This window comes from Ambystoma mexicanum, chromosome 4p (assembly GCF_040938575.1).
Source record: "Ambystoma mexicanum isolate Mex_15411 chromosome 4p, UKY_AmexF1_1, whole genome shotgun sequence".
Lineage (NCBI taxonomy): Eukaryota > Metazoa > Chordata > Amphibia > Caudata > Ambystomatidae > Ambystoma > Ambystoma mexicanum.
This window is the reverse complement of record NC_090927.1, coordinates 536,790,283-536,816,650: the sequence shown is the minus strand read 5'-3', so window position 1 is coordinate 536,816,650 and position 26,368 is coordinate 536,790,283. Positions and strand designations below refer to the sequence as shown.

Below are 26,368 nucleotides of genomic sequence, written 5' to 3'. Positions count from 1 at the left end.
CGCCGTGCTCTCCATCTGCCTCGGGGCAGGGTGCTGTAACCAGTTTCTTCACTGGATAAGGGGAGCAGGCCTCTTGACTTCAGAGGACTGCTGTCCGTCGTTTACTGCACGAACGGTAAGTTTCGAGTAATTCTAATGTCTTTAAAAGTCTTTAGTAATGATGTCTCTTGTTTTGCAGGGTTGCGGCGATGGCGGATGACGGGCTGAAGTGAGTTGTAGATGGAGCCCGTGTGATGAATAGAAGCGCCTGGAAGCACGTAAGTAAGCGCTTGTTGCCTGCTTCACGATGCGCTCTAACTGTCTTTTTATTTTGCAGGTACAAGTTCGGAGCGGCTGCAGGGTGCCGGAATACCCACTGGGTTAGATGTGGAAAGGAGTAATGGCACGTGAGTATTAAAGTTCCCCAATGTCTTTAAACGCACCTTGTTTTGTCTTTCAGATGCGGGATGCAGCGCCGAAGGCCTCCGGAGCGTGCGAAGAGTTGGTAAGCTTTTGTCTTTCAGATGCCGGAATGCAGTGCGAAGACCTCCGGAGCGCACGAAGAGTAGGTAAGCCTTTGTCTTTCAGATGCCGGAATTCAGCGCGAGGCGTTGATGACAGCCGATGGACCAGGTAAGTGAAGCGCTGTCACTGAAGACCGTAATGCTAACCTGTTCTTTCTTGTCTTTATAGGTGTTGCTGAAGACTGGATTCAGGATGGTAAGCCTTTTTCCTTAGGCCCAGGATCAGATGCAGAAGACACGATGAGCGTTCTGCTGCAGAGGATGCAGAATAACGCAAAGCAAGATTCATCCATCGGGTGTGGTTTAAATAGCCTCCTGTAGTGCTTAGGTGTCTCCTTCCACAGCCACGCCTAGGTAAGAAAAGAGTTCCTGCTTTCCAGAAGAGTTCCAGTGTTCTGAACCTAGGGAGTGGCTCCTGCCCCACCCAGCAGGAAAAGTAGTTCCAAACAGAAGAGGATCAGAGGCTCAACTGGCAGGCAAGTAAGCAGCATGGTCTGCTGCAGGTAAGTCCACCCAAGCATTATGAGCCCGGCGCTTCCAGCGCTGGGACTGGGCATGTTTATGAGCCTGGTGCCACTGGCGCCAGGACTGGGTCCAAAAGGTCCCAATTGGGACTGGTTGGCACTCGGAACCTGGGTTATGGATCTGCTTCCAAGGGAGTTGGGAAAACCCTGACCTTTGGAAGCGGAGATCATGACACTAAGCGCATGGGCCCCCCTTTCGAACCCATGCATAAAAGTAGTCTCAAACACCTGACTTATAAAACGGCCTTCTTAGTAGCCATTACCTCTATAAGAAGGGTCAGTGAAATTCAGGCTCTGTCAGTGCAGGATCCTTTCTTTACTATCCACAAAGACAAACTGGATTTACGGACACACCCTAGGTTCTCACCTAAATTTATATCAAAGTTCCATGTAAACCAGTCCATCGAGCTTCCGGCTTTCTTCCAGAACCCGCAAAGCTCGGCTGAGGTGAAACTACACACCCTAGATGTGCGTAGGGCGGTCCTCTACTATGTAAATAAAACCAGACCGCTAAGGAAAACAGATCAACTGTTTGTCTCCGTAGCTACAGGCAGAGAGGGAGATCGCGTCTCTAAAGGCGCTATCTCGAAGTGGATTATCAACTGTATACAGCTGTGTTACTCTCTTTCTGAAAAGACTCTGCCTTTTACGCCAAGAGCCCACTCTACTAGAGGCATTGGGGCCACTCTGGCTTTCATTGCAAATGTTCCCCTCGACACCATTTGCAAAGCAGCTACTTGGAGCTCTATTCACACTTTTACTCAGCATTACTGCATTGACACTCATTCCAAGACAGATACACAAGTGGGACAAGCGGTTCTAAGACACCTGTTTGCTCATGACCCTTCTCACATCCCACCTCCTTCTTCTGGTACTGCTCGCTAATCTATGCACAGCATGTGATCTAAGCAGATTCCACAAGCCTCAGAAGGGATACATTATTCACCGTAATCGTATTTCTGATGCTTGTATCTGCTTAGATTCACATGCGACCCACCCTTCCTCCCCTCCGAGAGAAGGTGCATGATTGCTTGTAGTCTTACCTTTCTGTCTATCTGCTTGGATTATCTGTACTCACGCTACTCCTCATGCTTCCTCATGTCAGAAAAAATACAATCTGAGGATCCTAGACGCGTGAGGGATCTTGGGTACAGTGGACGGCACACTAGGGATAGTATTACTGGCACGCCTGTGTCGACGCCCATTTTCGAGTTTCGAAAAACAAACTGTAATACTCCGCAGCTTCCACTAGATGTCGTCCTATGCACAGCATGTGAATCTAAGCAGATACAAGCATCAGAAATACGATTACGGTGAGTAATGTATCCCATATGGCCATATCATGGATCTTAATGTTTCATGAGCATACACACCGCACCCTCTGACCCTACTGCCCAGACCTTCCCACGGAGATGATAAATGCGTTACTTTTCACCACTTTCTCTCTATTTGCAATTCGACTAGCTTTACCACCACTACACACCCCTCTTCCCCGGCGACATCTTCAGCAGCAGATACAGGGAAGGGTTTATATCTACAGCTGCACATTTAAGGAACATTTAGGGTGCTTCTATGGAGTCAGGGAATCCAGTCTTCCTCCTGTTTATTAATGGCATATTTTAATGTGAATTTTACAACCAAAAACATGTCACTTTCTCTAGCTTGTTGAAGAATACAGATCTTCATTAGTGTCTTTCTATGCTGGTTGCTGCGCCATACAGCCAAACTGTGGCTATGCTAAGAGGTGTCGTATCCCAGTAGGGTAATGCACATGCTGCAGCCTACGTTACTTTGTGGGGCCAGCTGCTCACAGATGCAGGTCCTTACAGGAATAGGGGTATCTAACATGTTTTTGGAATTATAAACAGTGTACCAACAAGTTGGACAAATCAACTTGTATTTATGATCCTAGAAAAATTGAAGTTATACAACACATATCGATTTGCGTTTATCCAGATTTCAAATTGAGAAGGTGAAATACAGTGAGTCTACTTGCATGATGCTGGGGGTAAATCCTCCACGCTTCCTCCAAAGGTCGGCGGAATTACCACTCGGTAATTCAGCCAAAAATGACCAACTCCATGGGGACTAACACTGCCCTACCACCGCTTGTAACCCCTGCGGTAAACCCGTGGGACCAAGTGGTGGTTATGGTACCTAATTCTGGCTCTATTTTGGCAGATTTACTGGTGAAATACCACTAAACTCAGAATGATGCCACTGTGTGGCAAGGTATATTTACAATAATTACACCATACATTTCTTGTGGTCATTTTGGAGACAGATATACCAACTGTGTAGTACAAAGATCTGGTTGCCCTGACCCGTTATCTATTCCCATTCCAGACTAAAACTAGGAAGACGGGTTCAAACAAACTTCCAGCCTGGACAGATGGATGACATCACATACCAATACCTTTTTTTGATGCTTCACTGATTTATTTATGTTGTATGTAGATAAAATGTCTCATTTGCCACATTATGCTTTATGTGCACTGTATATAGTAGGAGTCTCATTCGGCTCCAACCGGTTTCTTATGACTGTATATATGTAATAACCGAGGTCCCACAACAGTAATAGAGAAAAAGAAATTAAACGAGATTGAATAAACAGGAACAGGAATTAAACAGAATATTTTCCATAATAGAAAAATGGATGCTTAATAATAGCTTGGCTCTTAGTAAGACTGAGCTTATGATTGTGGGGAGTGCCATAGCCATAAAAAAAACTGATAGCAATTATGGACGGTTCAGACTCAGAACCGATACAATCGCCCATGTATCAAAACTTAAGATTCTAGGTGTCATACTAGACCAATCACTGACCATGGAACCTCATGTCTCAAGTATAACGGCCTCCTCCACTTACTACATTAAACTTCTACAACAGCTCAAGCCACTCATTACCCAAAAATGCGCTGAGATAACCGCTAGAGCCATAATTGGCGCAAAGATTGATTACTGTTGTAGTCTACTAGTGGGTATCGACAAACATGAATTACACTGACTACAAATAATACAGAACAGAGCAGTAAGAGCGGTTCTGGGTCTCTCAAGAAGAAACCATGTCTCGTTCACCAGAAGATCCCTGCACTGGCTCCCTATTGAAGCTCGCATAACTTTTAGGTTACTGACCTTTCGGGAGGATAGCTCAGCGGCAACATGCTTGCCTTGGAAGCAAGACATAGAGCACCACAGGTTCGATCCCAGGGTCCGCACTTAGAAACCTCTGGGTATTAAGCGTGTTATAAATAATCTATCATATCATATAACCTTCAAGTGCAGGCTGGGTACTATGCCCATCTATTTACGAACCTTCATCGACAAAATGACTAGTGGGTGCCTCGGGTCTAGCGGCCAAAATGTGCTCTTCCAGCATAGATGTAGAACCAACAAAGCTAACAAGGGGGCTTTCTTTTCGGCTGCTCCTAAACTCTGGAACAACCTACCAAAAGAATTAAGACTCCTTCGGTCATTACCTGCCTTTAAGAAAGCTTTAAAAATGCACCTTTTTGCATAAATACGACTCCCCTCCGGTCTTGTGGCACAACCTTTTTGTTAAATTTTATGTCTTCAACGTTAGCACATTTATGTCTGAGGGTCCACAGCGCGCTTAACAAATGTCGTAAAGTAAAAAACAATGCTAAAGGGGGGAAAATAATAAGCCCCTTCTGAACATTACGTTATATATATATTTCTTTTTATTTAAAAATGTGTTTATTGGCATTTAACATAACAGAGCAATACTTCTGGCTGAGTCGTCCAACATAAAGTCATCAATACTATAACCAGAGGGCAAAAGGGAGGGGGAAAGAAGAAAGGAGAACGGAAAGAGGGAGAGAGAGAGAGAGAGAAGAAGAAAAAAGAAGAAACTAAAAAAAAGGGGGGTAGGATAGAGAAAAGAGATAAGAAAAGGAAAGAGCCAACTCAAACATTAACATGGTAACATTAACTGTCTCCATATTTGATTCTCAACGCCCAGTTTTAAGGACTTCAGCGTGGGGAAGGGGAGAGTGGCTTAAGTTTGGCAGTTCCATTAGGTGTTTAGGAGCACCTTTCCATGTCTTCGTGTTCCTGTAGTTCAGCCTGTTCCTACCCATGTTGCTCATGGGGGCTTGTCGTCTGAGGGGTAGAGTATAGTTCTAATTATCTCCTTCCATGCTTCCAGTGTGGCGCTCAGTTCGTCAGTGGATCGGGCAACACTGTCTTCCCACTCCCGTGTCTCTGCATTAATCCATCTAATAACTTTGTTGCGCCAGGCGTCATATCTGGGCCCCGCTGGCTTTCTCCAGGACATAGCTATGTGTCTCTTCGCCACCATGCACAGTAAGTCCATTAACTTGACCTGATGTTTGAGTTTGGTAGGTCTGGGATATGTTCCCAAAAGGCATTCTTCAGGGGTCCATCTATAGTTGGAGGTGCCTGTTTCTTTGTATGTCCATTTGACCTTTAGCCCATAAAGACTGCACTGTGTTGCACTCCCAAAACATATGTATAAGGTCCGCCTTATCTGCATTACACCATGGGCAATTGGGACTCGTGCTTTTGCTAAATGTCATTAGTCTCTAAGGGGTGAGGTAAGTCCGGTGCAATACGTTCAGTTGTATAAAGCGAAATCTGTGGTTCCTGGATTCGGCCTTAGGAAATGTCAGCACTCTGCTCCATTCCCCTTCCGACAATTCCCGGCCAATGTCCTTTTCCCATTTGATTTTCAAGTCTGCTCCCTTCGGGTTGTGGTTGTCGTTGAGGTGTCCATATATGTAGGAAACCCGCTTCTGCCCCACGCTCAAGTTATATAGTAGCGTTGTGAATGGGTCCGACTCGGGTTCTTCTGGCCAGGTGTCCCACTTGTGTCTCGCTATCTCGCATATCTTACGATACCATAGGTATTGGCTAGCGGGAATTCCATCAGTGCTCTGCAGCGAGCTGAACTCTTTGAAGGGGTCTCCCCATGTGTACACCCCCTTCTCCCAGACCCTGAGGTGTAACAAGTCTGAGTCTTTTCTGCACAGGTCCCAGATCATCAGTATGTCTGGGGAATACAAGTGCTTTAAATGTCGTAGTGATTTTGCTCTTTGCCAGATTTGTCTCCCCAGGGTGACTATGAAGGGTGCATTTTTCAGTAGATGATTCGGCGACTAAATGAGTTTTCAGTGGTAGTGGGGAGATCTGGGATCGTAGTAGGGGCGTCTCAGAAGTAGTCTTGTCAGCTAGCCATTTGGACACAAAGCTGAGCTGGGCTGCTAAATAGTATTTTCCAAAGTGCGGGAGCTGAATTCCGCCTTGGGAGTATTACAAAACTAATGTGGAGTGTGCTATTTTGTGTCTACCCTGTCCCCAGATGAAGTTGCGAGTCATTGCCTCTAGTAGGACGAAGAATGGGCTTGTAATATAATATTGTACATTTTGAAATCTATATAGGAGCCTAGGGAGAACAATCATTTTGGTTATCGAAATTCTCCCCATTGCTGACAGTGGGAGTTTAGCCCAGAAGGCCATCGATCTGCGCAATGTAGGGATTACTGCACTCGTGTTGTATTCGTGCATTAATTGAGGAGTGTGCATGATCTGGATACCTAAATAGCGGAACATAGTGGTCTGCCACTCTATCCCTAGCGTTGGGAGCTCATTCGGGTTTCTGCTTCTAAGGCCTGCTAAAGGGAATAAACAGGACTTAGCCTTGCTGAATTGTATGCCTGATACTTTAGAAAAGTTATCGAGAACTTTCAGCATAGTTGGGACGTTAAGGTGTGGGTCTCTAACGTACAGGAGAACATCATCCGCATAAAGTGAAATAATGTGGTCTGTTTCCCCCAGCCTTATTCCAGCATAAAAAATTGTTTCCGAAAATATATGGCTATGGGTTCTAGTCCCAATATATAAAGCATGGGGGACAACGGGCAGCCCTGTCGGGTACCTCTGCATATCTCCCACACCTCTGACACGTGTCTCCCAGTTTTCACCCGTGCTCTCGGGTCAGTATAAAGTATACGGATCCATCTAATAAACTTAGGGCCAAATCCAAATTCCCCCAGGACGGCCAGTAGCCACTCCCAAAATATTGAATCAAACGCCTTAATGACATCGAGCGATAATAAGGCATAGGGTTCGGTACTTGTGTCTGTTTGCTTAATGATGTGTTGAAGTCTGCGCAAGTTTATGGTCTTATTCCGACCTGGGACAAACCCATTTTGATCTGAGTGCACAATATCTCCTATCAGCTTGGACAGTCTCTGGGCTAAGATTGTGGTTAGTAGTTTAACATCATAGTTGAGCATGGCTAACGGGCGATATGAATCGCAGTGCTCGGCCAGCTTATTCGGTTTGAGTATTGGTATTACTAGGGTTTCCCTCATGCTATCAGGCAAGATACCCCGTTCGAAAATTTCTTGGAAAACCTCATGTAAGAGTGGTACCAAGGAGGAGCTATAGGTTTTATAAAATTCTAAAGGTAATCCATCGCTTCCGGGGGCCTTGCACGTGGCTTGTGACTTAATTTCTTCAGCGATATCATCCATAGTAATGTCCGCTTCTAAGGTTTCAGCTTGTTCTGGAGAGAGCCTGGGCAACCCAATCTCTTCTAAGGTTTCTGTAATATAGTCTCCAGATACTTCCGTCTCATGAGAATATAAATGTTTGTAATAATTCTTAAAAATATCATTTATGCCTTGTTGGGTCTGGTGTACATTGCCCAGCTCATCTTGTATTGAAGTGATAGGATGTCTAGGGTGTTCCTTTCTGCAGAGCCAGGCCAAGAGCTTGCTGGGTCTATCTGCTTCTGTATGTGCTCGGTTTGTTCTAGTGCCGAAATCGAACTTGGCGAGTCTGTTTCAAGCGTTCGAGCACTCCTCGCGGAGCGATTTTAAGCTTGTCTTCATGATGTAGTGGATCGGTGGGATCAGTGCTGAGCCTCTCAATCTCTGCTTCACCCTTTGATAGTTCTTCACATAGCAACCTTCTGATACCACCCGCCTTTGTTATGATCATCCCTCTGGTCACTACCTTCAGGGCCTCCCACACTATGCTCACCTGGTCTACGCTGCCTCTGTTGAGCTCTATGTAGTCATCAATCTTGTCCTGCAATTCCTCTCTAAATGCTTGATCCTTCAAGGCCTCTATCAGCATTTGCCACATAGGGATGGGGGGGTCTGGGACCAATGTGATTCCACTCTACTATTAAGAGAGAGTGGTCTGAGATTGTCCTCCCTAGGTACTTTGCCTCATCCATCTGGGATAAGTGTTCCCTGCCTACAAAAATGTAGTCTAGCCTCGTGTGGAGGCCATGTCGGGGCGAGAAGTACGAGTAATTACGAGTGTGAGGGTGGAGCTCCCTCCATATGTCAGCCAAATCTAATCTGTCCGTCGGCATGTTCAATGCTGTCGTGGCCGCCATAGTGGTGGTAGGTGGTGGCAATGACCTATCCAGGAGAAGGTTGTGTACACAATTGAAATCTCCATCCCAAATGAAAAGGCAATTTCTATGTTGTGTGATTTTATCGTACATCGAGGCTAGGTAGGACAGGATATTATTGTTGGGCAAGTAAGAGTTCACTATACAGAGCTCTTGTTGTTCCATGTGACCCCACAAGATCACATATCTGCCTTCTGGGTCAATTGCAGATTTAACTGATCGGAAGGGGAGTTGGGGGTGGATCCAGGTATATACCCCTCTGGCGAACTTTGGGTAAGCAGTCCCAAATCCCTGTCCACCCCAATGTTCCTGGAGTTTAGCCATGGACGTCGCCGTGCAGTGCGTTTCCTGTAAAAGTGCTATTCCCACCTTTTTCCTGTATAGATATGATTTAATTCTGTTCCTTCGGAGATAGGTACCAAGGCCTGTCACATTCCATGTAATTATTTTAATCTTCCCCGCCATGTTATTGTGTGGTGGGTGTCACTAATTACACTGTCCTGTGGGGAAGATGCCTGCGCTGTGCTCCCATCCCCAGCCATCGTCCCCGCTTCCGTGTCAGTATATATTGGAGACTTACCAACTAATGTAACCGTCATTCGAGCGAATGAAGTCACCAAAACTTGTAACTGTAAACTGCCCCCAGCAATTGCTTCCAACTTGCAGCGCTCAGGGGTTCCCGAGCCTTCTGGGCCGCTCCATGCCTTCCGGCACGGGTAGTGCGTAGGCATACAGCCTACACTGTCCATGAGGGGGGGTGTCAGGAGTGCGGCTGCTCATGGTCCGTCCTGCTCCTGCCCAGCATTGCTATACTCAGGGTGTGGTCCCTTGCTTTATCTAATCGGGCAACCAATTTGTAGGATGAGACCTTCCGTTGGCGTCTGTGTTCTCATCATTTGTTTCACTTCTGTCTGCTTTTTGGCGGTGGCTCTTCACTCTCCGCCAGATTATTGTGCTCAAGCCACATGTTTGGTGCAGCGGGAGATTCTAGGAAGATTGTCTTTCCTTTGTATATGACCTTAAGGCGAGATGGGTGGAGCAGCATGTATCTGATGTCGAGTGCTCGCAGCCTGGCTTTCACTGGTATGAAGGAATTCCTGGCCCGTTGGACCATGGGAGTGTAGTCAGGGTATATGACTATCCTGGAGTCCTGCCTTCTGATTTCTCCACCCTCTCTGGAGTGGCGCAATATTGTTTCCCTATCGCGGAAATTTAAAATTTTCGCCATTATTGGACGTGGGTGTGACCCCGGAGGGGGGTGCCTCTGGAGAGCTCTGTGGGCACGTTCCACCGAAAACCCTTGGTAGAGCCCTATTTCCTGCAGGAGCAGTGTTTCTATAAAGTCCGTTGGGTCAGGTCCCTCCATGTCCTCCGGAACTCCCAAAATCCTGACGTTGCGCCGTGCGCGTCCCTCCGCATCCTCGGATCTTGCCTCCAGCCTTGCTACCTTCAGTTCTAGGTCCAGAACCTTTGCTTTCAGGTCCGAAGTGCTCGCTACGTTGTCCTGCAGGGCAGCTTCGTTCGTGTTTACCCTTTCTGTTAGGTTGCGGGCATCCTGGCGCATAAGCTGCATGTCTGCCCTCATTTCTTCAATTTTGGTTTCAATGGATGTGCATAGCGATGCAATGGCTTGTAGGACTGCAGAGTCATTGGGGACTGTGTCCAGCGGCGCTGCGTCAGCTATAGACTCCTGTTGTGGCGATTGCTTTGGCCTGACCGTCGTGTAGGAATCCATGGTGGAGGTTAGTTTTGCTTTCCCTTTAGGTGGAGACATTCCTGTCCCCAGATCTAGTATGCTGCTATTGCCATGCAAGAAATCACGTGGTGTTTCTCAATTCACAGGTCGTATGGGAGACCTGTTAGTTCATGGACGTTACGCTGTGTGTGGCTGCTTGTGGTTTTCAGGCCTAGTTTTTATACCAAGCTGCTTAGGAATCTTGGTGATTGTGTGTACCCTGCCCGTGAGTGAGACACATGGATTACTCTGTCTCATGCAAAATAAGTGGGGCTTGGGGCTTGTTTCCACTCATAAATTCATATGTTGTCCTGGGTTGTACCGGTGAGGTATGGTCCTCATTGCATGTGTCCGACCTCCCAGTTGCAGCGAGGACGGGTTCTTACTGCAGGTGCTGCGAGCCTCCCTCTCGGCCTGCGATGAACAGAAGATCCGGTGTGCTGTTGCCGGTATATCAGCCCACGTAACGATATGTGGCTCTACTGGGATAGGGGAGGCAGGAATTGCAGCCTGTCTCTCCCCAGTGTCTGTAAGTGTGTCCGTGGGCGGGGGGGAGGGGCCCGAGTCCGGGACTCTCACCTCTCTGCGGCAGGCCTCTGCGAACGCCACAGTCGGCGCTCCGCTCCCCAGCGCCGGGCATCTCTCCTGCATCTTCTCGGGTTCAGCGCGAAGGGGATCACGCTAATGTGTCCCCCGTCTCGCACCGGCAGCACCGTTGCTTCTTGCTCCGGCCGGGACCTTCCTTGGATGTTAAGGAAGGGGGAAGCCCGCGTCCACGGCTCCCCGTCCGCCCGCCCCAGGTGTCCGCCTCTTCCTCTCGATTTGCCCCGTAGAGTTAGCTTCCCGCAGGGCCGTGGGTTGCGCTACCAGATCTCCAGCGGACCAGGGGCAAGTCGGCACCTCTCCGCAGGCAGTGCGAGGGAGGGACAAACGTGGGGGGGTTCTGCACTGGTCCGTCGGGATCTTAGGTCTCGTTTTCTGGTAGCTCCAGTCCCCCTCCCCCACAGGTGCCGCGGGCGTCGCCATCTTGCAGGGCCGAGGGGCGCCTCTTCTCTGGCCCCGTTTTCGGGCTTGCCTGGCTCGGTTTTTCTTAGGAGCATCTTCCAGTTATGGGGAAGAGGTTCCTCTTTCTGGAATCGTTATTTCAGGCGTGCGTGGAGTTATTTGTTCAGCACGATTCCGCCCGTAGCAGGATCACGGGCAGGAGCTCCTCGAGCACACGTCCTCACGGCATGCTCGCTGGCCACGCCCCCCCTGAACATTACGTTATGTAAAAGCTGAAGTGAGTATGCTTTTTATTCTGCTGAGTTAATAAACAGCCACTAACCGGCTTCCTTAAGAACAAATGCACATCCTGTGCACAAGTAATTAGTCTATTAGGACACACCCCTTTCGTTATAGAGCATTTTGGAGACATGTCAGCAGGGGGGGGCAAGGATGCTTCCTGCCTGTGGTGCAGTCTGGTCTAAGACCGGCCGTGGGGCCTCGCGCATGCTTGCATGAGGCAACATGGCCGTGCCCTGCCTCAGGACGCCGAGAGAATGCTGGGGACTGTTCCAGGACAAAGACCAGGTGCCCGGCAACCATCCTACCTTCCCATCCTTCCGTGACCCAAGCGCCACCGGCGATAGTGCCAGGTAGGAGGCCGCAGCGGTGACGGGCACGAGGCTTGACACCGTGCGGCTGAGATCTGGAGAATTTGCAAATGGTTCAACATAACCAATGGTTGTCTAAGATAGATAATGTTGCAATAATCAACAAATTCCATAATAGAAGTGACCACCATGGCCTTCGAATGCAGAGGAAGGAATGGTAAAAACTGATTTTCAGCTTAACAAAGGACGACTGACACACAGAAGAGATTTGAGCTTCTCTAGACCCTGCTGGTCTGAAGTTTGATTCCCAGACATTGTCCTGCCATTACTGGCTCAGTGCAGGGCCCCAGGGAGGTCAGCCAATAGTCTGTAGTCCATGAAGTCCCAGCGGCGGGGGAACCAACCATGAGGACCTCCATTTTATCCCCATTTTAAGTTTGAGTCAATTCGTTGCCATCCATCTTCCAACACATTACAGTCCTTGAGAGGGTGCGGGTGGGGGGTTGGGGGGGTTCCGAGGCCGGAACACTTAAGCGGAAGAGTATCTGTGTGTCTGCTGCATAAGAATAAAAACACACCCCATGATCTGCAATCAGTTTGGCCAGCAGACACAAATATAAAATAAAAGGGGAGATAAGGCAGAGCCCTGAGGGACACTGCATGTCACTGCCGTAGTTAAGGATTTTAATGGGGGAAGTAACACTGTCTGGAGGCGGTCAGCCAGGAAAGAGGCAAACCAACAAAGGGGAAAGCCCGTCACCCCAATCACCTCCAGACTCTGAAGCAGAATCCCATGGTCAATGGTGTCAAAAGCTGCAGAGAGGTCAAGGAGAACTCCCACCTCTCTGCGGCTTTGAAGAAAAGCAATATCCATAATTGCGACCATGACACTCTATACCCATGCACGGTAGAAAACCCGATTGAAATGGGGGCAAAAAACAGTAAAGCAACTTTATTGTACAATCATCTGGGGAGGGCCTAGATGATGCTGTAGAGTCAAACTAAGCGGAGCCTCTCTGAACCACACAAGTTGACACTTTCTATGCATTTATGCAACAGTTAAACACTCTCATAAATTTTATTACACTCCACCCCCCACATTATTTGTCAAGACCTTATACAAAAGAAATCCAGTCTTTCTCCAATTCCCCCGTTCTCAATGGTCACACTAATCTTAACTGCCATCCTCAGTTCACGTATACACCACAACCTCTTTTAGGATTTGTCAGTGGTAGGTCGTGACATCATCACATATCTACACATTCACATACAAACAATAATTGATTACAAGTCCTGAGATGACCTAACCCTAAACATAATTGCACATGGTTTGCACAAGTACTTCAAACAACATGAGATGGGGCAGAATAAACAGGTTCCCTTTGAACTGGCGATAACCATCTCACCCACTCAAACCCTTGAGGGAACTGCAGGCCTTGGATGCCCTGGCTGGCCCATCGGGCCTCAGTGAGTTGATTGTGCTTTTATTTTGACTGAATATTGCATCCGCGCTCTGAGCGCGTTTTGTGCCTGCTCTCCCCTCCCACTTCCTGGTCCTCCTCTCGCTCCCGCCTCCCTGCCCGCACGCCCACCCCCCCTCTGATTGGCTGTGTGGCTTCCTCCCTCCTGGGCTACTCGACGCCCGCTCCCCCTGCTCGCTTCTTTGTTCAGCTGAGCGTGGGAGAGCGGTCGCCGGTAGCCCTTGAGGGAACTGCAGGCCTTGGATGCCCTGCCTGGCCCATCGGGCCTCAGTGAGTTGATTGTGCTTTTATTTTTACTGAATATTGCATCCGCGCTCTGAGCGCGTTGTTTGTGCCTGCTCTCCCCTCCCACTTCCTGGTCCTCCTCTCGCTCCCGCCTCCCTGCCTGCCCACCCCCCTCCCCTTCCTCTCCTCCCTCTTCCTATAACCACCCCCCTCCTGGGCAGCCCTCTGCCCGGCAGCCCCCTGCGGCTAAGGGCCCCAAGGCCAAGGGCGACTCCTACAGTTGTGGCTCCCTGTGTGTCTGCAGGTGTCCGCAAGGGACGCTTGGCGCCAGTACTTGCTTTCTCCATCCTCGCCCGGCCACCCCACCTACACCTGGCCACTGCATTCGCATGTTGTCCTCACCTCATTGTGTCACAGTTGTGGTAAACTAGGGTTGTCTGTTCTGAAATGTGGTAAACTATGGTTTTTTTCTCCCCTCGCAGGACTCTCAAACTTAGGTGGCCTCACCACTGTGTAACTAATTCGCATACTGTTGTCTGTTCTGAAATGTGGTGACCTGTGCTTGCCGCTCTTATTGTCTGCGTGCTCTCGCATCGTCTGTCTTCCCCCCCCACCCCCTCCTACTCCATGGTGCTCTCTATCTCGCCTATCTTCTAACTGCTTCTCTATTGACTATCCTGCTCTCCTTACTAAATCCGGTAGGAAAAAGTTTAAAAAGGACATCCTGGTCTCCAACCCAGGCCTCCCCATCGCTGACACCTACACTAGTGCCTGCTCTAAGGAAACTCTCACTGACATCCTCTTTTTCGTGCCTTCGCCTGACCTATGGACCCTTCATATGGTCTCTGTGCTCTCTCCTTTTTCCTCTTCTCCCATTAATGGTGGCACCCGTTGGGATGTCCTCTTGGCCTCCTTCCACTCCTCTAAGGCCATCATTAATGTCTACGCTAATGGGACCGTCTTGGTCCAAGGCCCTCAGGCCAACCTTCACCTCTTTGACCGACGCTTCCCACGCCTCATCAACTTCCTTTCCTGTCCCCCCTCCTCTGTCCTCGTCTACCTTGCCTCTACCCTCCCTGCCCCCTCTCGTGCTCCTTCACCTCCTTCTTCTACACCTCCGCAGGGCGTACCTCTGATCTGTACCCCTCCCCGGAAGTCCTTCAAGGATGGCACCCGTCTCCACATTGCCACTCTTAACTCGCGCTCTGCCATCAAGCATTCCTCTGATATCTGTCGCCTTCTTGAGGAACTGGACCTTGACGTCCTCGGTCTCACTGAGACATGGTTCACAGCCAGCTCTGTCACTAGCTTTGACACACTCCTACCTGACGGTTACATGATCCTCTCCGTGCCCAGGCCTAACCGTGCAGGGGGGGGGTGTTGCCCTTATCTTCCCTGAGTGGATTCCTGCCACTGTCACTCCTACGCAGACCTACTCCTCTTTTGAATGTCTTGTCTGCCGACTCTCTCTCTCTCCTAGCCATTCTCTTACCGTGGCTACTATCTATCGGCCACCTGGTCAAATTTCCTCCTTCCTCTCTGAGAGGGCACAACATGATATTTCATATCTGTTATTTTAACAATTATATTAACAATGGTCGCAAAATACATTCAAACACATGTATAACAAAGGAAAACACACTCCTGTCCATTGAGGCTTCTGACACTAAAAACTGTCCTTCTTGTGGCCCTATCATCAGCCCGCAGGGTTGGTGAACTTCAGGCTCTCAGATTGCAAACAACCATATACTATTTTTTATAAGGATAGTCCTTAAAGTTAAACCTTCCTTTTTACCAAAGGTAGTTTTGGACTTCCATTTGTCACAAAAAATAATACTACCAACATTTTATCCTCCTCCTCATTTGGGCATGGAAGAGGAGAGACTGCATAGACTAGATCCCAAGAGGGCTCTTAGTTTTTACATCTCAAGGATGTCTAAATTACGACAAGATGACCAACTGTTTGTGGATTATACTGGTCATAAATTGGGCTCATCAGTAACAAAACAGACCATATCCCGCTAGATCATTTTGGCCATAATTGAATGCTACAGATTGGCGGGAAAAGACCCACCAAATGGGCATCGAGCCCATTCTACAAGGGGAATGGCTACTTCTGCGGCTCTAAAGAGGGGAGTCCCGGCAGCAGATATTTGTTCAGCTGCAACTTGGAAAACAATCCATACTTTTATCAGGCATTACTGCTTGGATACTGGCTCCTCCAATGATGGGTTATTTGCCAAGGCAGTTCTGCATTCTGTCCATGAAAACTGTAATTAGTACTCCCACCTTCAAAATTGCCACTGCTATGGGAGTCTATCATAAAATGTGGAATACATGGGAGGACACAATCCATTCGAAGAACAAGTTACTTACCAACTTTAACGTTCTTACGACTGGATGTTCCTCCCACGTATTCCTCATCGACGCTCCCATCCTACCCCGCAGTACAGTTTACGTTTTCTTACACTTTCCTCTCACGAAGAATGTATCTGTCATGGTGCACGCCTGGGTGTTCCTCCTATATGTTCATCGAAAAAACAGAACTGAAGCAACGGGCGCGGCTCGAGCTATTTATACCATCGGTGACGTCGACCGAGTACAGAGTCCGTCGAGGGACAATCGACGCCACGACCTCGAGCACAGCGCCCTCGGCCGATACATTTTTTTCTGAAGCAGCGAAGCTGGAGATAACGATTTATCATAAGATGAGGAAGACGTGGGAGGAACATCCAGTCGAAAGAACGTTACAGTTGGTAAGTAACTTGTTCATCTGACATAGCTAGAGCCCTGTTGGCGTCCTTATTGGTGATTGGAAGGATTGTCATGTACACAGAAAGCATGTCCATTTTGTGATGGGGCTCTGTTATCCTGCTACTGCATAGCACTCCCTTTCGTTTCTAGTGGTGATATGAATAAAGAAAGTAAAAATAAAAACACCTCTAATTCTATTAACCCCTCGATTCTGTCCCTAATAAAGAGTTGATTCTTCAGTAGAAAACAAGAAGACCACTAGTCTTGGATATGTCGGATAAAAGGGAATAGGGTATCTTACCAAATAGTGATATCCCTTATTCAGGTTGACAGGTTTTAGCAACAAACCGAAACTAAAGTCTCATGCATCAGGACCAAGCTGTAATATTATTCTTATTATCCATTTGTACTCCCTTATTTTAATGGCCCTATTGATGCACCTGAAATTGATCACTTCTTTTTACTCAAAACGATTCTGCTCCTTTCTCTTTTCTGTTGTTCTTAATTTGTTGTATTTCTGTACGGGAGAAATACAATATATTTCATTTCATTTCCACCATGGCAGACTAATGATGTAGTTATACTTAATATCTCCTGATTTGCTTTTTGCGGCTTTTTACAACTTTTTAGTCTTGCACTTAATTCTTATATGGGAGTTGCATTGAAGACACTTTGGTTCACCTATATGGGTATATTTTCTAAAAACGTGCAAAAATGCAGTTGGTTTTAAAAATATTTCTGAAGTGGAGCTGCTAAAATATTCCAATACGTTGAGGTCACTAACAGTACCCAAGAGCATTGCTCTTCTGCAAAGGGAAATAGGGTAATCTGCACATCATGTTTTGTACCTGTAGGAAATAATGCATTTACACCATTCAAAACAGTAAAAGGACTTTGCACCAGGAGGAACCGTGCTTCTAAAATTGTACTAGTTCCTGGGAGATGGACGTACGATGGTGCTCATATATTTATTAAGAGAGGAATTGCCTGGCATTTCGGTGCTGGACTGCCCCTGGGCAGGACAAAGACTGATATTTCTCCTCTGTGAAAGGGACAGTGAGCTACAGACTTGGCTGAGACTCTCCCAGGGGCCATCCACCCAAGAACAGGTCAATGGGCTGTGTTCGTGCTGGTAGACTCCCAGACCCCCCCCTTTGTTTTACTCATATATTAAATCCTACTAGAACTAGAAACTGCTTCAGATCGTTAAGCTCTGCCTATGTTTAAAGCTGAGTCTCAGCAGATGCAAAGGCAGGTGTATGGTTTTGTAAAGGACAACCCTTAATCCCTAATATCTCTCAAATCCTAACCCAATTTCTACACTCCACTAACCATGAAAACCTGTGTGGTGAAGCATATCTGGAATGGACCGCAAAATGTCCTCTCGAGTTAAGAGCTCTGCTTAGGCTTATTATAATGAAGTGGCTTTCCACCACTCCTTGCTCCATTCTGTCCACCCAAAAGGCAAGACTTCGCTCCATTACCTACTTATCTGCTCCCATAATTTGTCAATACTGACAGTCATAAAGAGGCTACTGTAACAGTATGGAAGGAGGAGACTGACACACAGGTGGCATTATTTTGGCTATAGACTTTATTTCGTCAGAAAAATAAAGAGAAAACACTAACTTTCCCCATCTTCTAAGAGGGGTTTCCCTGCCTCAACCAAATAGTAAGGCTGTGTCCGAATGTCTAAGTAAAAGTCCACCGTCCTGTGTCAAAAACCTATTTCCTTCCCTTAGACTTATAATTAAAGAAGAGTGACCCCCTTCCTCAGGTGTGATCCCTTTCAAAGACGCAAGACAAAGTTTCAGACTAAAAGTCTCAGTTCACTTAAAAACCAATGTTCCAACTCCAAAACATCAGCCTTCCTTATTGCTTGTGGTGGCTCTTCACCATGTGTGCCCTGGAGACTGTCTCCCTCATTTAGGTGTCTTGTTACCAGTATTTTCATGGTGCCATGGGAATGCCTATCTTTCCCCGGTGCTTCCTTGGCTTTGCTTTACAGAAGACAACACCAGGGGTTATGGCTTCCTTCCACTGATCTCTCTTGGCTCTTCTCAGATTCTACACCACAGTTCACGCACTTTGGGGAATGACCCCCTTCCCCAGACTTCTCCCAGCTTGGTTCACTACCCTGACAAGTATTGTCTTGTTCTCACAATTTCCACAATGGCAGGGGGAATGACTCCATTCCCCTGGTCTTTCTGAGGTTTCTCAAAATGCCAGAGGAAATGATGCCCCTTTCCTCTGGCATTTCTCCAGCTTCTTGCAATGCCAGTGGGTATGACTCCCTTCCCCTTGTGTTTCTCAGGCTTCTCTGCTGAGTATATTGCAGGCCTGGGTCACTACCCTGCCAGGTACTGCTATTTTCCATACAATTGTTATACTTTATTTTCTGTAATAGGGGGTCCCAGAGCCTTACTTCAGGTGCAATTATTCATTCAAAGTATCTTTCCCAGACTTTCCTCTATCTCAGCCCTCTTTACTAGGGTACTTATACCCTTATTTACACTGCCCAAGGCTCGTCTTCTGTCCCCACCAGCTAGCCCAGTAAGCCCCTACCTCCAAGGTGCTTCAATTCTGGCTCTGGCCAGTCCCAGGACTCGATCTCTTCCTTGCTGCGCTCTCTGCGCGGTCTGGTCCAGCTACGGCGCCTTTGCAGCTGTTGCTCCGCGCTGGCCTGCCTTTCCGACGTGGACCGCATGGTCCCTTCTCTTAAGTCTGCATCGGCAGCCTGCTTCCAGTCGGGAGAAGGGTCCTCTCTCTCCTGACCCTTTTTCGGAAGCTTCAGCTTCTCGTCTCGGTCTCCCGGGTTTCCTCCGCCACACTGCGGACCGGCTTGCAGCTCTTCAAGGGAGGGCTGAGCACCAGCTTCACTCTTTCACTTTATATGTTCCACTGCCTCACGTATTGTCTGTGTTGACTAGAATGCTGGTTTTTGTTCTGTTTAGCGTTCTTCATTGCTCTGCGCCTCTTCTTCGTCTTGGTACTGATGTTATCATCCTCCACTGGGTTACTTGGAATCTTCTTCATCCCTGTTCTCACATATGACTCACATAGATGGTGCCTACTCTTCCTTGTCTCGGTACTTCCTAAGGAGGGTGAGTTATCTACCCTACCCTACACAAGTACATGGAAGTATGGGGAATTATGATGCCCTGTATAGGGTAGGAGGATGAGGGAGGTTTCGGTATTGTCTGAGCATACTGCGTTCTCCCCAGATAGTCATCCCTAGTCCCATAGGAGGGATCCCTCCCCATGAGATCTACCCGCTGAGTACCACCCCCAGGGCCTCAGCTACCTGGCTTCATGGTAAGGGGCACCCCTAGAGGAGAAGGGACGACATCAAAGGATTCGTCACACTACCCTAAAAGGAATAATGCAGATGATCTGATGATGGGTTCCTTCCCTAGACCACTACTGATGGTGAAGCTCGGCCTGTGTCATCTTCACTTTGACTGGAGAGAGACCCTAACTGGTGCTCTTTCCTCCCTTGCCCAGGTGGGTACAGCTAAGGGACAATTGGCTCCCAGAGAGCCTTGCTGCTGTCCCTTTGTGGATCCTGCATGAAGAGACAGAGACCTTATAACTCTGAATACATTTAAACTGCATTGCCTGCATTTGGTTACTAAAGAACTGAACTGGGTCTCTTCAAGCCAGTTGTCCACGGGAAGCATTGCTTGCATTGGCCACTGTGCTCACGCTTCTGATGAAGACATGAGCAAACCTAAACAAGATGGGTCAAGTAACTGACTGAATCTCCGGGTGCAGTAACGTACACATCCTGGATAGTTTAGTGCACCATGTGGTGTACGCAACTGCCCTGCATACCTGCAGGACATATCACAACAAGTTACCTGCACGAGCCTTACGAGGAACTGTAACTATTACGTTAGTAAGACAGAAGTTCCAAGACTTTACATATTCATCTTGTACCATCTCTCTATTCACTGTACCTTTTTTTTTTTTTCCTCCAACGCATAGAGCACATTTTGTGAATTTCTCTGTGGACCTTCCATTTTTCCTAGTAAAATTGTGGTACGGTGTACTTGCTCCATCCACAGCTGCCACTAGGTTTGCTTGAGGATGAACTGTTTTTTACACATGCATGCTCCTATATCCCGAACACAGGAATTAATGGCATTGTGGTAACCGACACTAAATGGCACTAGCAGCCTCAAGTGTGGAGGTCTGCTGGCATGGATCTCCCTTCCAAATGTTTGCCTGGCACTTTGGGAAAGGTGGTGCAGCTGCACTTAAGAGGCATGCAAGGATTATAGAAGAGGCCAGAGTAGAGTAGCTTGAGTTAGAGTGCAGGAGGAGTTGTGTAGGATACAGAGCTGGCATTAGGAGGGATTGCACGAGCTTACAAGGTGCAGGATTGGCACCACCCCTACTACTAAGTGAAAAAGAAGCTGGTTTAGATGCACAATCCAAGTTAAGCATGAATTTGGTAATGTCGTTGGCCATTTTATAGTCTGGTGATCTAACTAGGATGAACGGTACATAGAGAAATTATAACTGAAGATCTTAAGACCTCCGTCCATAGCTAGAGTTCATGAAGGGTGGTTTAAAGTAACATTTTGTGGAGTCAGTCATCCATTTTGTGGTTAGCACCCTGAGGCTTTCATCCTTTACTGAGTGGCTTGGGGTCCTCTGAGGGCATGGATTGTTTTACTGTGTCACAGGTGGCTTTTAGAATAGGCTGACTCCCATAGAGGGTCCAAGGATCTTTATTGAAATCTTTTTCAGGGTGCTAATTTCCATCCATAGCTCTTTATTCTTAAGTAAGCATGCCCAGTCTAGCCCAAGTGTCCCTACTTCCCTGGTTAGTAGATAGTATGGATAAATAAGCACCATCTAAATACTAACTGGCTTGTGAGGGCTGAAAGGCTATCGCTTTGTCTATATAAACTCCCTAAGGAACTTTCTAGGCTCAACCTACTCATGAGTTCGGGTTAGTTCTTAGGAATGTACCTTGCGCACATTCCTCTCACGTCCTATTGATATTGATATTTTATTTGTATCGCGCTCATACACAAGTGTTTCAAATCGCGGCAAGGGGAACAGGGGAGAACAAAACGATGATCTTACTAGGCCCAGTGACATTAAGAACGTGCTAGTGCATGGTAGAGGGGGAGGGGGAAACGTGCACAGAGGGGGGGAGAAAAAGGAGAGTGCTGGGCAAGGAGAAACAGATAATTAAAAAGAAATTAGTAAATAATAAAGGCAACAAACAATGGTAGTGCAGCCAGCAAGTGGCAAGTGCTGGGTTTACGGCAGCAGACCGGGTAGGTCTGGTAAGTGCTAGAAGAAAAGTGGGGGGTATGACCCCAGTGCAAGGGGTGGCCCAGAGGCAGTGCGGGAGGGTGGCAGGGTGAGCAGGTACCTGGGCCCGGGTGCAGAGGAAGAACAGAAATCGGCTGGGGAGAGGGGGGGGCGGGTGAAAACAGAAGCAAAGAGAAAGGTCTTGACGTGCTTCCGGAACCAGAGATGGTCCTCTTCAAATTTGAGTGGCAGGGAGGCTGTTCCAGAGGGAGGCCCCAGCCGAAGACTGAGATCTACCCCCAGCTCGTTTCTTTGAAAAACGACTGACCCTGAGGGAGTTAGAGGCAGAGGAGCGAAGAGCTCGAGAGGAGAGGTATTTGCAGAGGGATAGCTGAAGGTAGGTTGGACCCAGGCCCCAGAAAGCCTTGTGGATAATGCAGAGGGTTTTGAATTTAATCCTTGTATGTCCTAATGTTCCTCTCCCTCTGTATTTCTACTCTTCTCTTCTGGATGCTTTTTTCTCACCGACTCCTCCCTCCTGGTCCTACTTCTACCTTCTTTTTCCCTCTGATGTCTTTGTCTCCTGCCTATCTGCATCCTCATGTTATTTAATCTTTCTCCCCCTCTACACTACTACTCCCACCCCAGACTACTACCCCCTCCTCCACACTACTTTTACAACTCCACCCCACCATCTTATCATATGTTCTCCTTTCACTCTCTCACCTTCCAGACGCTCCCTACACGCTTTCTAACACTCTCACCTTGCACACACACTCGTCGCACCGTACCACTTGCTCTCATCAACCAATACCTTGCCTTTTCTTCTGCCAATCTAGTTCTGTCCTCTCTGCCTGGGACTATTACAATGGTCATTGTTTAGAAAAAGGCTGTTAAGACTAGCCTCCATCTGTGTGGGTTCGAAGGGCTCCAACAATTGACGAGTGTCCCAGTCGCATTGGTACATTCCCAAGTTGGTGTTTAGGAACTGGTGGTAGCAAACTGCTCCTAAGGCACAGTGATGTGAGTCTTTGTGGGTGCTCTGTCACTGCTGGCGGAGTGTGGCGTGTGCTGCAGATGTTTGGTGGTTTGCTGTGTTCCTAACAGACCAGTGTGAGCCACTGCCACATCTGTGCTGTAATTAAATAATGTAAATACAAAAAAGGTAGCAGGCGCCCCTCTCTCGAAAGAACAAGGCATGATAACCTGTTCAGTGGTTTTTAACCACTTTCAGAGTTCGCAGCCATCTGCTTTTTGCTCACTGTACCTTTCACAGATGGGAAATATTATTTGCACATCAGTCTTTGTCCCGCCCACATGGGCAGTCCAGCACCGAAATGCTATGGCAATTCGCTTCTGAACAAGTACCAACAGCAACCATGTACACGTGTTTCAGCCTTGTTGGACCTCATCAGTGAGGTGAAGCTGTGTCCACGTCTGGTTGCCCCAGGTAACTTAGGATGACCAACCCTAAGTTCTTTACAAATAATAATGTACACAAACTGAATGTGTTGCTGGCAGGCGGGGGACATTGGGTTTGTATACTGTACTGTATCATGTAACTCTGGAAAAAGTGTTTTACAGGTACGGTCATTGCTTCTTGAAATACCGGCCAAAACAAACTTTGCCCCAATACAAAGACCTTTTGTCTCAGTGACTTTGTTCTGGTTCATGGTCCGGGATAATGCTTGCAGGTAGAAACTGCACTGCTAATGCGCGAGAGCAAACCTTCTTTTGTTTTTTTCATAACAAAAACCAAAACAAACACACTCAGAATGGCAATGAACCTTTTGTGCCATGGTACAGTGCAACGCTACTTTGTATCTGAGATCAATGTGATGTATGGAGATGGGTTGAAACTTAACTGCACTTCTCCAGGCTTTGTCACGGCTTTAATTCTGAAGCAGCGAGATCCTTTTTAAATTTGCCTCTTTTACATTTATTTTTGTGCCTTCTTTTGATGTCGTCAAGCAGTTCAATGCACTTTAGCAAAAGGAAGTAGGAGACCATATCCGCTTCTAAACCATTTTTGCTAATTGTATAAGTGCCTAACAAATGACCAATAAATAAATACAATAGACATATACCCTAGCACAACATCCTATAGTTTCTACTTGATATAGAATGAATCCTAAAATCACACTTTACAAACACAGGGAAATGGGTATTTCAAAAAACATAAGCACATTGTATTAATATCCAAAAAGCATAGAATAAATACAAACTTTTAAAACCAGATACCGGAGAGCAAACTCAATCAGTGCAATAATACCCATCTCAAAATCAACCCGTGCAAAGAGTTAGTAACCAAAGTGCAAAGTGCTTTTAAAAATCACAATTCTTTTCAACAGTATATGTAATCAAGGGGAAGGCAAATGAATGACTCCCATTAGAGAATTGCAGAAATCTTTTCCCATAAGGTGTCAGTCGCCCTCTTGGATGCTAATAACTGTCAGTCAATAATAATAAATCGCAAACAAAATGTTGACACTGGTGTTTCGGCCTTAATTGCCATGGGTACGCCCATCCTTAATGTCCTCAAGTCGTCATTTCACGGCCTTCATCAAGACGAGGAATATAGTTGGACGAACATCTGTATTGTGCATCCTTCTATTGACACCAATCTTCAGCAGGCAACACGCTCTATGAATGAGACCTACAGGTTCATGATGGATGAGGGTGTAATAGTTTCACCATGAAAGTAGCATGCTGGTGCTTCTATACTATCCTGTCGTCAAGTCTGAGCCTGAATGTTTATTTCCACATACACAGGCGACATTTGTGATGCGGATCTGGGCGGTTGCAGACTCCATACTGATAACTTTCGAGGACTGAGCATTTTGAAAATAGTTTGCCCCTTTTGAAGTGATGATTCATCCATCTAGGGATTGTCACCACGAATGTCACCTGCTATGTATGTGTTAATATACATTCAGCCAGAAACCGTTCTCTGCATGTGCAAAATTGGCTGATTAACCCAGAATTCAACCGTTTTCAGCACAGCAAATTTCAGCCATTTCGTCCACCGGGCCGGGTCACTAAGGTGCGAGTGCTCCCACCCCTGTTGGATGCCAAGGAGCCACCTAGTGGTGAAATTATAGTGACTCAAAAGTCTATGCACAACCAGCGTCGAAGGTAGACTAGGCTTAAACCAGCTTCCAGATCTGATGTCCAAACCAGTGTTGAGGTGTAACATAAGGGGGGATACCGCCAACAATCAGTTGGTCATACTTCTAGTTATGAAGTTCTATTTTTTAGAGTGTTTTGGCTTAAATAAATCGCCATTCAGACCCATCCACAGTCTGAGATCAGGTAGACTATAACGCATGTAATCAGAGAATAGCCTTATTAAATTGGCTGTGCCGTTATTCCTTGTTTTTCAGTAGCAAATGTAAGCCATTAAGGTAATACAATCCACTATCTACTATTTTAACTTAAGTCTTGTATGCTCAATGGACAGCATATTACACAAACATAAAGTCAAAGCCCCACAATTGAGTACACAGTTGTTCAAACGGAGAGCTGTGCCAAACATTATTTAACAAGGTTACAAACAAAAACAAATACATATTTCAATAAGTAATAACATAAGAAAAAGTGGAATTTCTTTTTCAAAAGAATGCGTGTCCTCAAAGAAGCCCTAATTAGGGCCTGGCTGCAGTCAAATGGTGACTAATCCTAGATCTGCATCGGGGTTAGGCTCCCTAGGTGTAATGTGGATTAGCTGGAAATGGGCAAAGTCCTTGGCTGTTTTGGCTCTGATTTGTGGTGCCTTCTTCCGGCCCGTGGATGCCGTCTCCCTTGTGTACGGGTCCTGGGCCTGAGAGGGAGCCTGTAGGTGCAGAGTAGGAGGGCAAAGATGACTACTCAGAGCGTCATAAGGTAGTCTTCATGCCGGCTCGACAGGGCGCGTACACTTGGTCCAGTTGGCAGGGGCAGTCTCAGAAGGCGCTTAGCTGGGCGCGTGGTAACTTCTAAGAAGTTCCAAGTAGCTGTTAAAATGGCATGGAAGCCCAGTGTTCTGGTGCCAGGACATAAATCGAGGCACTAGAGTATGTAGCATCAGGCTGAGCACGGAAGCTGGCTGTGTGTGCGCGCGACTCTCCAGTGTTGCCATCTGGGGGTGATGTGGCCGATTTAGCCAATAAACAAGGCTATACGTTCAAACGTCACTGTCAAGTACTGTAATCCAAAATCTCTGCTAGTGTACAGTTTTTTAACCTACAGTCCTAGCAGCCTACAGCTACGTTTTATGGCACTGAAGTAGCAAAACATCCTAAACCGTTAGCAAAATCTATTGCAAAAACAGAGCTTACAGATATGCAGACTATTGTCTTTAAGAACCCCATGACTTAATGAAATATAAGATTACGCATGCTTGCCATGAATACAAACGAGCAAATCAATGGAATGTAATACAGAATCAACCAAGGACACATATCCAAATAAGAATACAAGGATAAAAGATCCAGCACACTGACTTTTACAGTTCTTTAGAAGCATACGCATGTATGAGTTCTATTCTAAACCTCAGACTTTGATCTTAGTTAACGTAAACCTAGTTTAGAATTCACTAATCTGAAAACTGCGCCTACAAAAATAGAATCGCTGTCAGATGAGCAATGTAGCTCTGTAGCTAAATATTAAAGTATGAACTAAAAAAGAACTTTCATAATAAAAACTTTATAAAGAATTGATGCTTAGAGTGCATGTAAAGATAGATGAACTGAACTACGATGACCATGTTGCAGTTTTCGTTTGGTTTGGAAATGAGTAATTTGACCATGGAAATAAAACCGCCTCCACAGACTTTTATGATGAATAATGAAAATGTTTTGAATTTCTTTGAATGATTATTAGCAGGATATG

At 46.8% G+C, this 26,368-nt stretch overlaps 1 protein-coding gene across 1 annotated transcript in view; it reads left to right on the top strand.

Annotated features, from left to right (window-relative positions):
- The window catches only part of TDRP (testis development related protein), a 615,149-nt gene that overhangs the window by 455,190 nt on the left and 133,591 nt on the right, over positions 1 to 26,368 (top strand). The window lies entirely within an intron of this gene.